We start from the raw sequence: 12,320 nt of genomic DNA, 5'->3' as shown, positions 1-12,320 counted from the left end.
ATAAATGGACTGGAATGGGTGAATTTAGTTCAGATGACCATTATATTTACGACTGCAGGCAAGAATCCCTTAGGAGAAATGGAATAGCCCTCACAATGAAAGAGTCCGAAATGCAATACTTGGGTGCAGTCTCAAAAATAACAGAATGATCTGTTTATTTCCAAGGCAAACCATTCAATATTACAGTAATCTAAGTCTATACCCCAACCAGTAATGCTGACAAAGCACACGTTGAATGGTTCTATGAAGACCTACAAGACCTTCTAGAACTAACACAAAAAAAGCTGTCGTTTTCATTATAGGAGACTGGAATGCAAAAGTAGGAAGTCAAGAAACACCTAGAATAACAGGCAAATTTGGCCTTGGAGTACAGAATGAAGCAGGGCAAAGGCTAATAGAGTTTTGCCAAGACAACGCACTGGTCAGAAAAAACACCCTCTTCCAACAACACAAGAGAATACTCTATATATGGTATCACCAGCTGGTCAATACCAAAATCAGATTGATTATATTCTTTGCAGCCAAAGATGGAGAAGCTCTATACAGTCAGCAAAACCAAGACCGGGGGCTGACTGTGGCTCAGATCATGAGCTCCTTATTGCCAAATTCAGACTCAATTTGAAGAAAGTAGGGAAAACCACTAGATCATTCAGGTATGACCTAAATCAAATCCCTTATGATTATACAGTGGAAGTGACAAATAGAGTCAAGGGATTATATCTGATAGAGCGCCTGAAGAACTATGCACAGAGGTTCATGACATTGTACAGGAAGCAGGGATGAAGACAATCCCCAAGAAAAAGAAATGCAAAAATGCAAAATGGTTGTCTGAAGAAACCTTACAAATAGCTGAGAAAAGAAGAGACGCTAAAGACAAAGGAGAAAAGGAAAGATATACTCAGCTGAATGCAGGATTCCAGAGAATAGCAAGGAGAGAAAAGAAAGCCTTCCCCAGTGACCAGTGCAAAGAAATAGAGGAAAACAATAGAATGGGAAAGACTAGAGATGTCTTCAAGAAAATTAGAGATACCAAGGGAACATTTCATGCAAAGATGGGCACAACAGAGGACAGAAATGGTATGGACCTAACGGAAGAAGAAGGTATTAAGAAGAGGTGGCAAGAATACACGGAAGAACTATATAAAAAAATCTTCATGACACAGATAGCCACGATGATGTGATCACTCACCTAGAGCCAGACATCCTGGAATGTGAAGTCAAGTGGGCCTTAGGAAGCATCATTACAAACAAAGCTAGTGGAAATGCTGGAATTCCAGCTGACTTATTTCAAATAATAACAGATGATGCTGTGAAAGTACTACACTCAATATGCCAGCGAATTTGGAAAACTCAGCAGTGGCCACAGGACTGGAAAAGGTCAGCTTTTATTCCAATCCCAAAGAAAGGCAATGCCCAAGAATGTTCAAACTACTGAACAATTGCACTCATTTCACATGCTAGCAAAGTATTGGTCAAAATTCTCCAAGCCAGGCTTCAACAGTATGTGAAAAATCTTTGAGTTGTTCAAGCTGGATTTAGAAAAGGCAAAAGAACCAGACAGGCTGGATGAAGCACAAAGTGGAATCAAGATTGCTTGATGAAAGTGAAAGAGGAGAGTGAAAAAGTTGGCTTGAAACTCAACATTCAGGAAACTAAGGTCATAACATACGGTTTCAATATTCATAGCAAATAGATGGTTAAACAAAGGAAACAATGACAGACTTTATTTTGGGGGGCTCCAAAATCACTGCAGATGGTGACTGCAGCCGTGAAATTAAAAGACACTTGCTCCTTGGAAGAAAAGCTATGAACAACCTAGACAGCATATTAAAAAGCAGAGACATTACTTTACCAACAAAGGTCCATCTAGTCAAAGCTATGGTTTATCCAATAGTCAGGTATGGATATGAGAGTTGGACTATAAAGAAAGGTGAGCACCGAAGAATTGATGCTTTTGAACTGTGGTGTTGGAGAAGACTTTTGAGAGTCCCTTGGACTGCAAGGAGACCCAACCAGTCCATCATAAAGGAAATCAACCCTGAATATTCATTGAAAGGACGGATGGCGAAGCTGAAACTCCAATCCTTTGGCTACCTGATATGAAGAACTGACTGTTTGGAAAAGACTCTCATGCTTCAAAAAATTAAAGTCAGGAGGAGAAGGGGACAACAGAGGATGAGATGGTTGGATGGCTTCGCTGACTCAATGGACGTGAGTTTGAGCAAGCTCCGGGAGTTGGTGATGGAGGGGGAAGCCTGGCATGCTGCAGTCCTTGGAGTTGCAAAGAGCAACTGAAGTGACATGACTGAGTGACTGAACTAAACTGAGCTGGTCTCTGATTGATTCTCAGGTTTCAGCCTGCACCAGAATCCCCTGGTGGGCCTGGTGAAACACAGCCAGACAGGGCCCAGCCCCAGAATTTCTGAGTCAGCGAATTTTTATTCATAATGACTTCCCAGGAGATACTGCTGCTGGGGGTACAGGCCCACACCTTGAGAACCTCTGCCCTGAGCCAAACACCATTGGAATGGCATGTATTCAATTCTGGCCAGTGAGAGGTGGGCCAAGACCTCAGTTTGCCTCCTGGAGGAAAGGCTCTCTGTTTCCCTAGACCTCCTGTGAAACTGAATGCAAGACCTGGAGCTACTGCAGCCAGTCTGAGTCTCTCTGGGCAAAGCCATCTGAGCAGAAAGCCCACACACAGGGGAAGGCCTCTGTGCCCTGGACCTGCCCATCCCAGTCTTTGACCTTTTAAGGGCTGGTGGCATTTGCCTCCAGTGCACCACAGCTCTTGTGCCCAGGGCCTGCTCCACATCAGAAGGTGTGCTGGCCACACACCCTGATCAACCCCTTTCACTTCCTTCAGCTCTCTCACACTGCAACCCCTGCTGTGTCTCTTCAGTGTCATAAGGACATTGTTTTCTTTCCTTTATTGTTCAGTTCAGTTGCTCAGTCGTGTCCGACTCTGCGTGGACAGGCTTCCCTGTCCATCACCAACTCCTGTAGCTTGTTCAAACTTATATCCATTGAGTTGGAGATGCCATCTCATTTATTATTATATCCATGTATACTTAAAGAAGTTGCGCTTTTCCTAAACATTTACTTGCCTATATATGGCACCCCACTCCAGTACTCTTGCCTGGAGAGTCCCATGGACGGAGGAGCCTGGTGGGCTGCAGTCCATGGAGTCGCTACGAGTCAGACACAACTAAGTAACTTCACTTTCACTTTTCACTTTCATGCATTAGAGAAGGAAATGGCAACCTATTCCAGTATTCTTGCCTGGAGAATCCCAGGGACAGGGGAGCCTGGTGGGCTGCCGTCTATGGGGTGGCACAGAGTCGGACACGACTGAAGCGACTTAGCAGCAGCAGCATAGGTACCCATGGAAATCATATAGAATTATTTTGTGTATATACTTTTATCCAGCTTTATGTTTTGAAAGAATTTCCAATTTACAGAAAAGCGGCAAACTTAGTACTGTGGAATTAAAGAGATTAAAGTAGGAGGTGGGACTAGCCTGTAGGGGGAGCTCTCTCATCCACTAAACTAATTAACTGTTAGTTACTCAGTTGCATCGGACTCTGTGCCACCCCATGAGCTGTAACTGGCTAGGCTCTCTGTCCATGGGATTTTCCAGGCAAGAATACTGGAGTGGGCTACCGTTTCCTTCTCCAGGGGATCTTCCTCACCCAGGTATCAAACCCGGCTGTTGGGCATTGCAGGCGGATTCTTTACCACCTGAGCCCCCAGGGAAGTAGTTCAGTTCAGTTCAGTTGCTCTGTCGTGTCTGACTTCTTTGCAACTCCAGGGACTGCAGCAAGCCAGGCTTCCCTATCCATCACCAACTCAAGGAGCTTGCTCAAACTCATGTCCATCAAATTGGTTATGCCGTCCGACCATCTCACACTCTGTCGTTCCCTTTTCCTCCAGCCTTCAGTCTTTCCCAGCATCAGGGTCTTTTCAAATGAGTCAGTTCTTCATATCAGGTGGCCAAATGATTGGAGTTTCAGCTTCAGCATCCATCCTTTCAATGAATATTCAGGACTGTAAGGTCCCTGTTGGAGAAGGCAATGGCAACCCACTCCAGTACTCTTGCCTGGAAAATCCCATGGATGGAGGAGCCAGGTAGGCTGCAGTCCATGGGGTCGCTGAGTTGGACACGACTGAACGACTTGACTTTCATTTTTCACTTTCATGCATTGGAGAAGTAAGTGGCAACCCACTCCAGTGTTCTTGCCTGGAGAATCCCAGGGATGCGGGAGCCTGGTGGGCTGCCGTCTATGGGGTTGCACAGAGTCGGACACGATGGAAGCGACTTAGCAGCAGCAGCAGCTAAGCTGGTCATAGCTTTTCTTCCAAGGAACAAGCTTTTTTTAATTTCATGGCTGCAGTCACCATCTGCAGTGATTTTGAAGCCAAAAAAATAAAGTCTCTCACTGTTTCCATTGTTTCACCATCTACTTGCCATGAAGTGATGGGAGCAGATGCCATGATCTTAGTTTTCTGTATGTTGAGCTTTAAGCCAACTTTTTCACTGTCCTCTTTCACTTTCATCAAGAGGCTCTTTAGTTCTTCTTCGCTTTCTGCCATAAGGGTAGTGTCATCTGCATATCTGAGGCTATTGATATTTCTCCTGGCAATCTTAATTCCAGCTTGTGCTTCATCCAGCCTAGCATTTCTCATGATGTACTCTGCATATAAGTTAAATAAGCAGGGTGACAATATACAGCCTTGACGTACTCCTTTCTTGATTTGGAACAAGTCTGTTGTTCCATGTCCAGTTCTAACTGTTGCTTCCTGACCTGCATACAGATTTCTCAAGAGGCAGGTCAGGTGGTATTCCCATCTCTTTAAGAATTTTCCATAGTTTGTTGTGATCCACACAGTAAAAGGCCTTGGCATAATCAATAGAACAGAAATAGATGTTTTTCTGGAGCTCTCTTGCTTTCTCAATGATCCAACGGATGTTGGCAATTTGATCTCTGGTTCCTCTGCCTTTTCTAAATCCAACTTGAACATCTGGAAGTTCATGGTTCACGTACTGTTAAAGCCTGGCTTGGAGAATTTTGAGCATTACTTTGCTAGCGTGTGAGATGAGTGCAGTTGTTCAGCAGCTTGAGCATTCTTTGGCATTGCATTTGGAATTGGAATGAAAATTGATCTTTTCCATTTCTGTGGCCACTGCTGAGTTTTCCAAATTTTCTGGCATGTTGAGCACAGCACTTTCACAGCATCATCTTTTATATTTGAAATAGCTCAATTGGAATTCCATCACCTCCACTAGGTTTGTTTGTAGTGAAGCTTCCTAAGGCCCACTTGACTTCGCATTCCAGGATGTCTGGCTCTAGGTGAGTGATCACACCATTGTGATTATCTGGGTTGTAAAGATCTTTTTTATATAGTGCTTCTGTGTATTCTGGCCACCTCTTCTTAATATCTACTTGTTCTGTTAGATCCATACCATTTCTGTCCTTTTTGTACCCATCTTTGCATGAAATGTTCCTTTGGTATCTCTAATTTTCTTGAAGAGAGCTCTAGTCTTTCCCATTCTGTTGTTTTCCTCCATTTCTTTGCACTGGTCACTGGGGAAGGCTTTCTTATCTCTCCTTGCTATTCTTTGGAACTCTGCATTCAAATGGATATATCTTTCCTTTTCTCCTTTGCTTTTCACTTCTCTTTTCACAACTATTTGTAAGGCTTTCTCAGGCAGCCATTTTGCCTTTTTGCATTTCTTTTTCTTGGGGATGGTCTCCATCCCTGTCTCTTGTACAATGTCATGAACCTCCATCCATAGTTCTTCAGGCACTCTATCTATCAGATATAATCCCTTGAATCTATTTGTCACTTCCACTGTATAATCATAAAGGATTTTATTTAGGTCATTTCTGAATGGTCTAGTGATTTTCCCCACTTTCTTCAATTTTAGTCTGAATTTGGCAATAAGGAGCTCATGATCTGAACCACAGTCAGCTCCCGGTCTTGGTTTTGCTAACTGTATAGAGCTTCTCCATCTTTGGCTGCAAAGAATATAATCAATCTGATTTTGGTATTGACCAGCTGGTGATGTCCATGTATAGAGTATTCTCTTGTGTTGTTGGAAGAGGGTGTTTTTTCTGACCAGTGCGTTGTCTTGGCAAAACTCTATTAGCCTTTGCCCTGCTTCATTCTGTACTCCAAGGCCAAATTTGCCTGTTACTTCAGGTGTTTCTTGATTTCCTACTTTTGCATTCCAGTCCCCTATAATGAAAACAACAGCTATTTTAGGTGTTAGTTCTAGAAGGTCTTGTAGGTCTTCATAGAACCGTTCAACTTTTGCTTTTTCAACATTACTGGTTGGAGCATAGACTTCGATTACTGTGGTAGTGAATGGTTTGCCTTGGAAACAAACAGAGATCATTCTGTCTTTTTTGAGATTGTGCCCAAGTACTGCATTTTGGACTCTTGTTGACTATGATGGCTACTCCTTCTAAGGGATTCTTGCCCACAGTAGTAGATATAATGGTCATCTGAGTTAAATTCACCCATTTTAGTTCTTTGATTCATAAAATGTCAGTATTCACTCTTGCCATCTCCTGTTTGAGCACTTCCAATTTGCCTTGATTCATGGACCTGACATTCCAGGTTCCTATGCAATATTGCTGTTTACAGCATCAGACCTTGCTTCCATTACCAGTCACATCCACAGCTGGGCATTGTTTTCACTTCGGCTCTGTCCCTTGATTCTCTCTGGAGTTATTTCTCCACTGATCACCAGTAGCATTTTGGGCACCTGCTGACCTGGAGAGTTCATCTTGCAGTGTCCTATCTTTTTGCCTTTTCATACTGTTCATGGGGTTCTCAAGGCAGGAATACAGAAGTGGTTTGCCATTCTGTTTTCCAGTGGACCACATTCTGTCATACCTCTCCACCATGACCCATCTGTCTTGGGTGGCCCTACAGGGCATGGCTCATAGTTTCATTGAGTTAGACAAGGCTGTGGTCAGATTGGTTAGTTTTCTGTGATTGTGGTTTTCATTCTGTCCACCCTCTGATGGAGAAGGATAAGAGGCTTGTGGGAGCTTCCTGATGGGAGAGGCTGACTGAGGGGGAAACTGAGTCTTGTTCTGATGTGCAGGGCCATGCTCAGTAAATCTTTAATCCAATTTTCTGTTGATGGGTGGAGCTGTGTTCCCTCCCTGTTATTTTCTGGGGCCAAACTATGGTGGAGGTAATGAAGATAGTGGTGAAAGTGAAAGTGAAGTCGCTCAGTCAATCCAACTCTTGGCGACCCCATGGACTGCAGCCCACCAGGCTCCTCCGTCCATGGGATTTCCCAGGCAAGAACACTGGAGTGGGCTGCCATGCCCTTCTCCAGGAGACCTTCCCGACCCAGGGACTGAACCCATGTCTGCTGCACTGTAGGCAGAGGCTTTACTGTCTGAGCCACCAGGGAACCTCAAAGATAATGGTGGCCTCTTTCAACAGGTCCCATGCGTGCGCCGCTATACTCAGTGCCCCCCACCCTGCAGCAGGCCACCGCCGACCCACGCCTCCGCTGGAGACTGCCGGACACTCCCGGGCAAGTCTGGGTCAGTTTCTTGTGGTGTTACTGCTCCTTTCCCCTGGGTCCTGGTTCACACAGGTTGTTTGTGCCCTCCACGAGTCTGTTTCCCAGTCCTGTGTAAGTTCCGGCGGCTCTGTGGCGGGGTTAATGGAACTTCCTCCAAGAGGGCTCATGCCACACCCAGGTCTGCTGCACCCAGAGCCTCCCCCCCCCCCGCCCCCGCAGCAGCCCACTGCTGACCCGGCAGACACAGTTCTGTCTCAGTCTCTGTGAGGTCTCTGGGTCCTGGTGCACACAATGTTTGTTTGAGCTCTCTGAGCATCTCTGGTGGGAATGGGGTTTGATTCTAAACATGAATTCACCCATTTCATGTGAAATAGATGGGGAAACAGTGGAAACAGTGTCAGACTTTATTTTGCGGGGGCTCCAAAATCACTGCAGATGGTGACTGCAGCCATGAAATTAAAAGACACTTACTCCTTGGAAGAAAAGCTATGAACAACCTAGATAGCATATTCAAAAGCAGAGACATTACTTTCCCAACAAAGGTCCGTCTAGTCAAGGCTCTGGTTTTTCCAGTGGTTATGTATGGATGTGAGAGTTGGACTATGAAGAAAGCTGAGTGCTGAAGAATTGATGCTTTTGAACTGTGGTGTTGGAGAAGACTCTTGAGAGTCCCTTGGACTGCAAGGAGATCCAACCAGTCCATTCTGAAGATCAACCCTGGGATTTCTTTGGAAGGAATGATGCTAAAGCTGAAACTCCAGTACTTTGGCCACCTCATGTGAAGAGTTGACTCATTGGAAAAGACTTTGATGCTGGGAGGGATTGGGGGCAGAAGGAGAAGGGGACGACAGAGGATGAGATGGCTGGATGGCATCACTGACTTGATGGACATGAGTCTGAGTGAACTCTGGGAGATGGTGATGGACAAGGAGGCCTGGCATGCTGAGGTTCATAGGGTCGCAAAGAATCGGACACGACTGAGCGACTGAACTGAACTGAACCAAACCATCTTGCTGGGGCTTCTCCTTTGCCATTGGACGTGGGATATCTCCTCAAAGTTGCTCCAGCACCGCACAGCTGCTCTTCCAGGTTTGTAAGAAAGAAATATTTGAAAAAAGTAACTTTATATGTGGTCAAGGTGTGTAAAATTGAATTGCTGTGACAAGGGTTTTTAAAATAAGCTTTCAGATTAGTAAAACTTATGTAAAACTAAAACAAGTTTCATATGCTAAAAGGGCTAGGTTTTCTTGAATTGTTGTCTGCTTCTCATAAGAAAGTGTGAAAGGTTTTTCCTTACCTTTTAGTCATCTGCTTAGAAAACCAAAATTGTGCTTTACCCAAATTATTTCCTGTGCTTCAGGTTGTCTTAATCAGATCTTTGATTACTTAGTTCAGTTCAGTTCAGTTCAGTCGCTCAGTCGTGTCCGACTCTTTGCGACCCTATGAACCGCAGCACGCCAGGCCTTCCTGTCCATCACCAACTCCCAGAGTTCATTCAGACTCACATCCATCGAGTCAGTGATGCCATCCAGCCATCTCATCCTCTTTTGTCCCCTTCTTCTCCTGCCCCCAATCCCTCCCAGCATCAAAGTCTTTTCCAGTGAGTCAACTCTTCACGTGAGGTGGCCAAAGTACTGGAGTTTCAGCTTTAGCATCATTCCTTCCAAAGAAATCCCAGGGTTGATCTTCAGAATGGGCTGGTTGGATCTCCTTGCAGTCCAAGGGACTCTCAAGAGTCTTCTCCAACACCACAGTTCAAAAGCATCAATTCTTTGGCACTCAGCCTTCTTCAGAGTCCAACTTTCACATCCATACATGACTACTGGAAAAACCATAGCCTTGACTAGACGGACCTTTGTTGGGAAAGTAATGTCTCTGCTTTTGAATATGCTATCTAGGTTGTTCATAACTTTTCTTCCAAGGAGTAAGCGTCTTTTAATTTCATGGCTGAAATCACCATCTGCAGTGATTTTGGAGCCCCCCAAAATAAAGACTGACACTGTTTCCACTGTTTCTCCATCTATTTCCCATGGAGTGATGGGACCAGATGCCATGATCTTCATTTTCTGAATGTTGAGCTTTAAGCCAACTTTTTCACTTTCCTCTTTTACTTTCATCAAGAGGCTTTTTAGTTCCTCTTCACTTTCTGCCATAAGGGTGGTGTCATCTGCATATCTGAGGTTATTGAAAGAAAATGAAATGTTCTCGGTATTAAAAGTGATACATTTTTCTTATGTCACTCACTCACTTCGTGTGTCCGAGTCTGTGTGACCCCACGGAGTGTAGCCACCAGGCTCCTCTGTCCACGGGATTTTCCAGGTAAGACACTAGGTTGGGTGGCATTTCCTGCTCCACAGGGCCTTCCTGACCCAGAGATCAGACCAGGCCTCCTGCATCGTCTGCATGGACAGGCTGACTCTGTACCACTGAGCCACATGGGAAGCCCTGTGTGTGTGTGTGTGTGTGTGTGTGCATATGTGTTAGTTGCTCAGCCATGTCCAACTATTTTCAACTCCGTGGACTGTAGCTTGCCAGGCTCCTCTATCCATGGAATTCTCCAGGTAAGAATACTAGAGTGGGTAGCCATTCCCTTCTCCATTGGATCTTCCTGACCCAGAGATCAAACCCAGGTCTCCTGCATTACAGGCACATTCTTTACCATCTGAGCCATCAGGGAAGCCCTAACATTTTGTATTTGGCTTTGAAATCATTTATCATTACTTTGGTCAAATAGATAATTAATAATCATTTCTTAGTAGGCCGTGGTCCAGTTTAAGCAAATGTCCAAAGCCTTTTGATATTTTTTACAAACTTTCCAAAAGTTGGGTTCTAAATGAAGGCTTTCTCACCTTGAACTAACTCTAGGCTCTTCCAGGAGGTCTTTGAAAAGCTCAAAGGATTTGTCTGTCACCTTGTAAAATATTAAACTAATCAGGCTTTTGTTGTTCGGTACCTCAGTTCAGTTTCAGTTCAGTCACTCAGTCATGTCCGACTCTTGGCAACTCCATGGACTGCAGCATGCCAGGCCTCCCTGTCCATCACCAACTCCAGGAGCTTGCTCAAACTCATGTCCATCAAATCGGTGATGCCATCCAGCCATCTCACACTCTGTAATCCCCTTTTCCTCCTTCCTTCAATCTCCCAGCATCAGGGTCTTTTCAAATGAGTCAGTTCTTCACATCAGATGGCCAAAGGATTGGAGTTTCGGCTTTACCATCCATTCTTCCAATGAATATTCAGGACTGATTTCCTTTAGGATGGACTGGTTAGATCTCCTTGCAATCCAAGGAACTCTCAAGAGTCTTCTCCAAAACTACATTTCAAAAGCATCAATTCTTCAGCACTCAGCCTTTTCTATAGCCCAACTCACATCCATACGTGACTACTGGAAAAACCATAGCTTTGACTAGACTGACCTTTGTTGGCAAAGTAATGTCTCTGTCCGTGGATATGCTGTCTAGGTTGTTCATAACTTTTCTTCCAAGGAGCAAGCATCTTTTAATTTCATGGCTGCAGTCACCATCTGCAGTGATTTTGGCACCCAAGAAAATAAAGTCTCTCACTATTTCCACTGTTTCCCCATCTATTTGCCATGAAGTGATGGGACCAGATGCCATGATCTTATTTTTCTGTATGTTGAGCTTTAAGCCAACTTTTTCACTCTCCTCTTTCGCTAAGAGGCTCTTTAGTTCTTCTTCATTTTCTGCCATAAGGGTGGTGTCATCTGCATATCTGAGGTTATTGATATTTCTCCTGGCAATCTTGTTTCCAGCTTTTGCTTCATTCAGCCCAGTGTTTCTCATGATGTACTCTGCATATAAGTTAAATAAGCAGGGTGACAATATACAGCCTTGACATACTCCTTTGCCAATTTGGAACCAGTCCGTTGTTCCATATCTGGTTCTAACCGTTGGTTTTTGACCTGCCTATAGATTTCTCAGTGTCTATGCTGAGAGCTTTGTACTTTCCTCCTCTTTAATAAATCCTATTCTCTTGCTACAGTGAATGTTTTAGTGTTCATGGATTCCATTCTTTGGCTCTGCGAACAAGAACTTGGATTCCCATCTCATCTTTGTTAAACAAGTCTTCTTGGTTTTGTGGTTAAGTAAACCTGCTTTCTTGAATAATCATTAACTTACAGGGGTATTCCCATATTCTTGGTGACTCATAAGCTTGCAATGCATGTCAGAGTGAGGATGGGATCTTAGTTTTCCCACTAGGGACTGAACCATCACCCCCCACTGTGGAAGCCAGGAGTCTTAACCACTGGACCATTAGGGAAGACCCCATCACGTTGGGAAGAGTTCCTTCCTCATTATCTTGTGTAAGATTGGTATTATTTCTCCCATTTGAGTGTTTTTCATAGATCCCAGTTCTCCTTAATTTTCTGGAATACAACAATTGCTGTTTTTAAATAGCTCGCTAGCACCAATACCTGGGTTCACCCACAAGTCTATTTCTATTATCTGTTGTTTTGCTTTTCGCCATTTTTGGTCTTGTGTCCTGTTAAGCCTGTTAATTTTTTATTGTAAGCTGGACATTTTGGGTAAGACTGAAGTCTCTGGAAGATATCCCCTTCCTTTACAGCATTCTTTTGTCAATCTGAGAGTGTAAATTGGCATCAAGTGAGTGTAGATTGAATTTGCATTGCTTTCCCTCCAAGGCTGAGCGTTTTCCATCAGGCTGTGGTTCAGTCGCTCAGTATTTTCCGACTCTTTTCCATTGCATGGACTGCAGCACGCCAGGCTGCCCTGTCCTTCAGTATCTC

The sequence above is a fragment of the Capra hircus genome, chromosome 21 (genome assembly GCF_001704415.2).
Source record: "Capra hircus breed San Clemente chromosome 21, ASM170441v1, whole genome shotgun sequence".
Lineage (NCBI taxonomy): Eukaryota > Metazoa > Chordata > Mammalia > Artiodactyla > Bovidae > Capra > Capra hircus.
Note: the sequence above shows the minus strand (reverse complement) of the source record.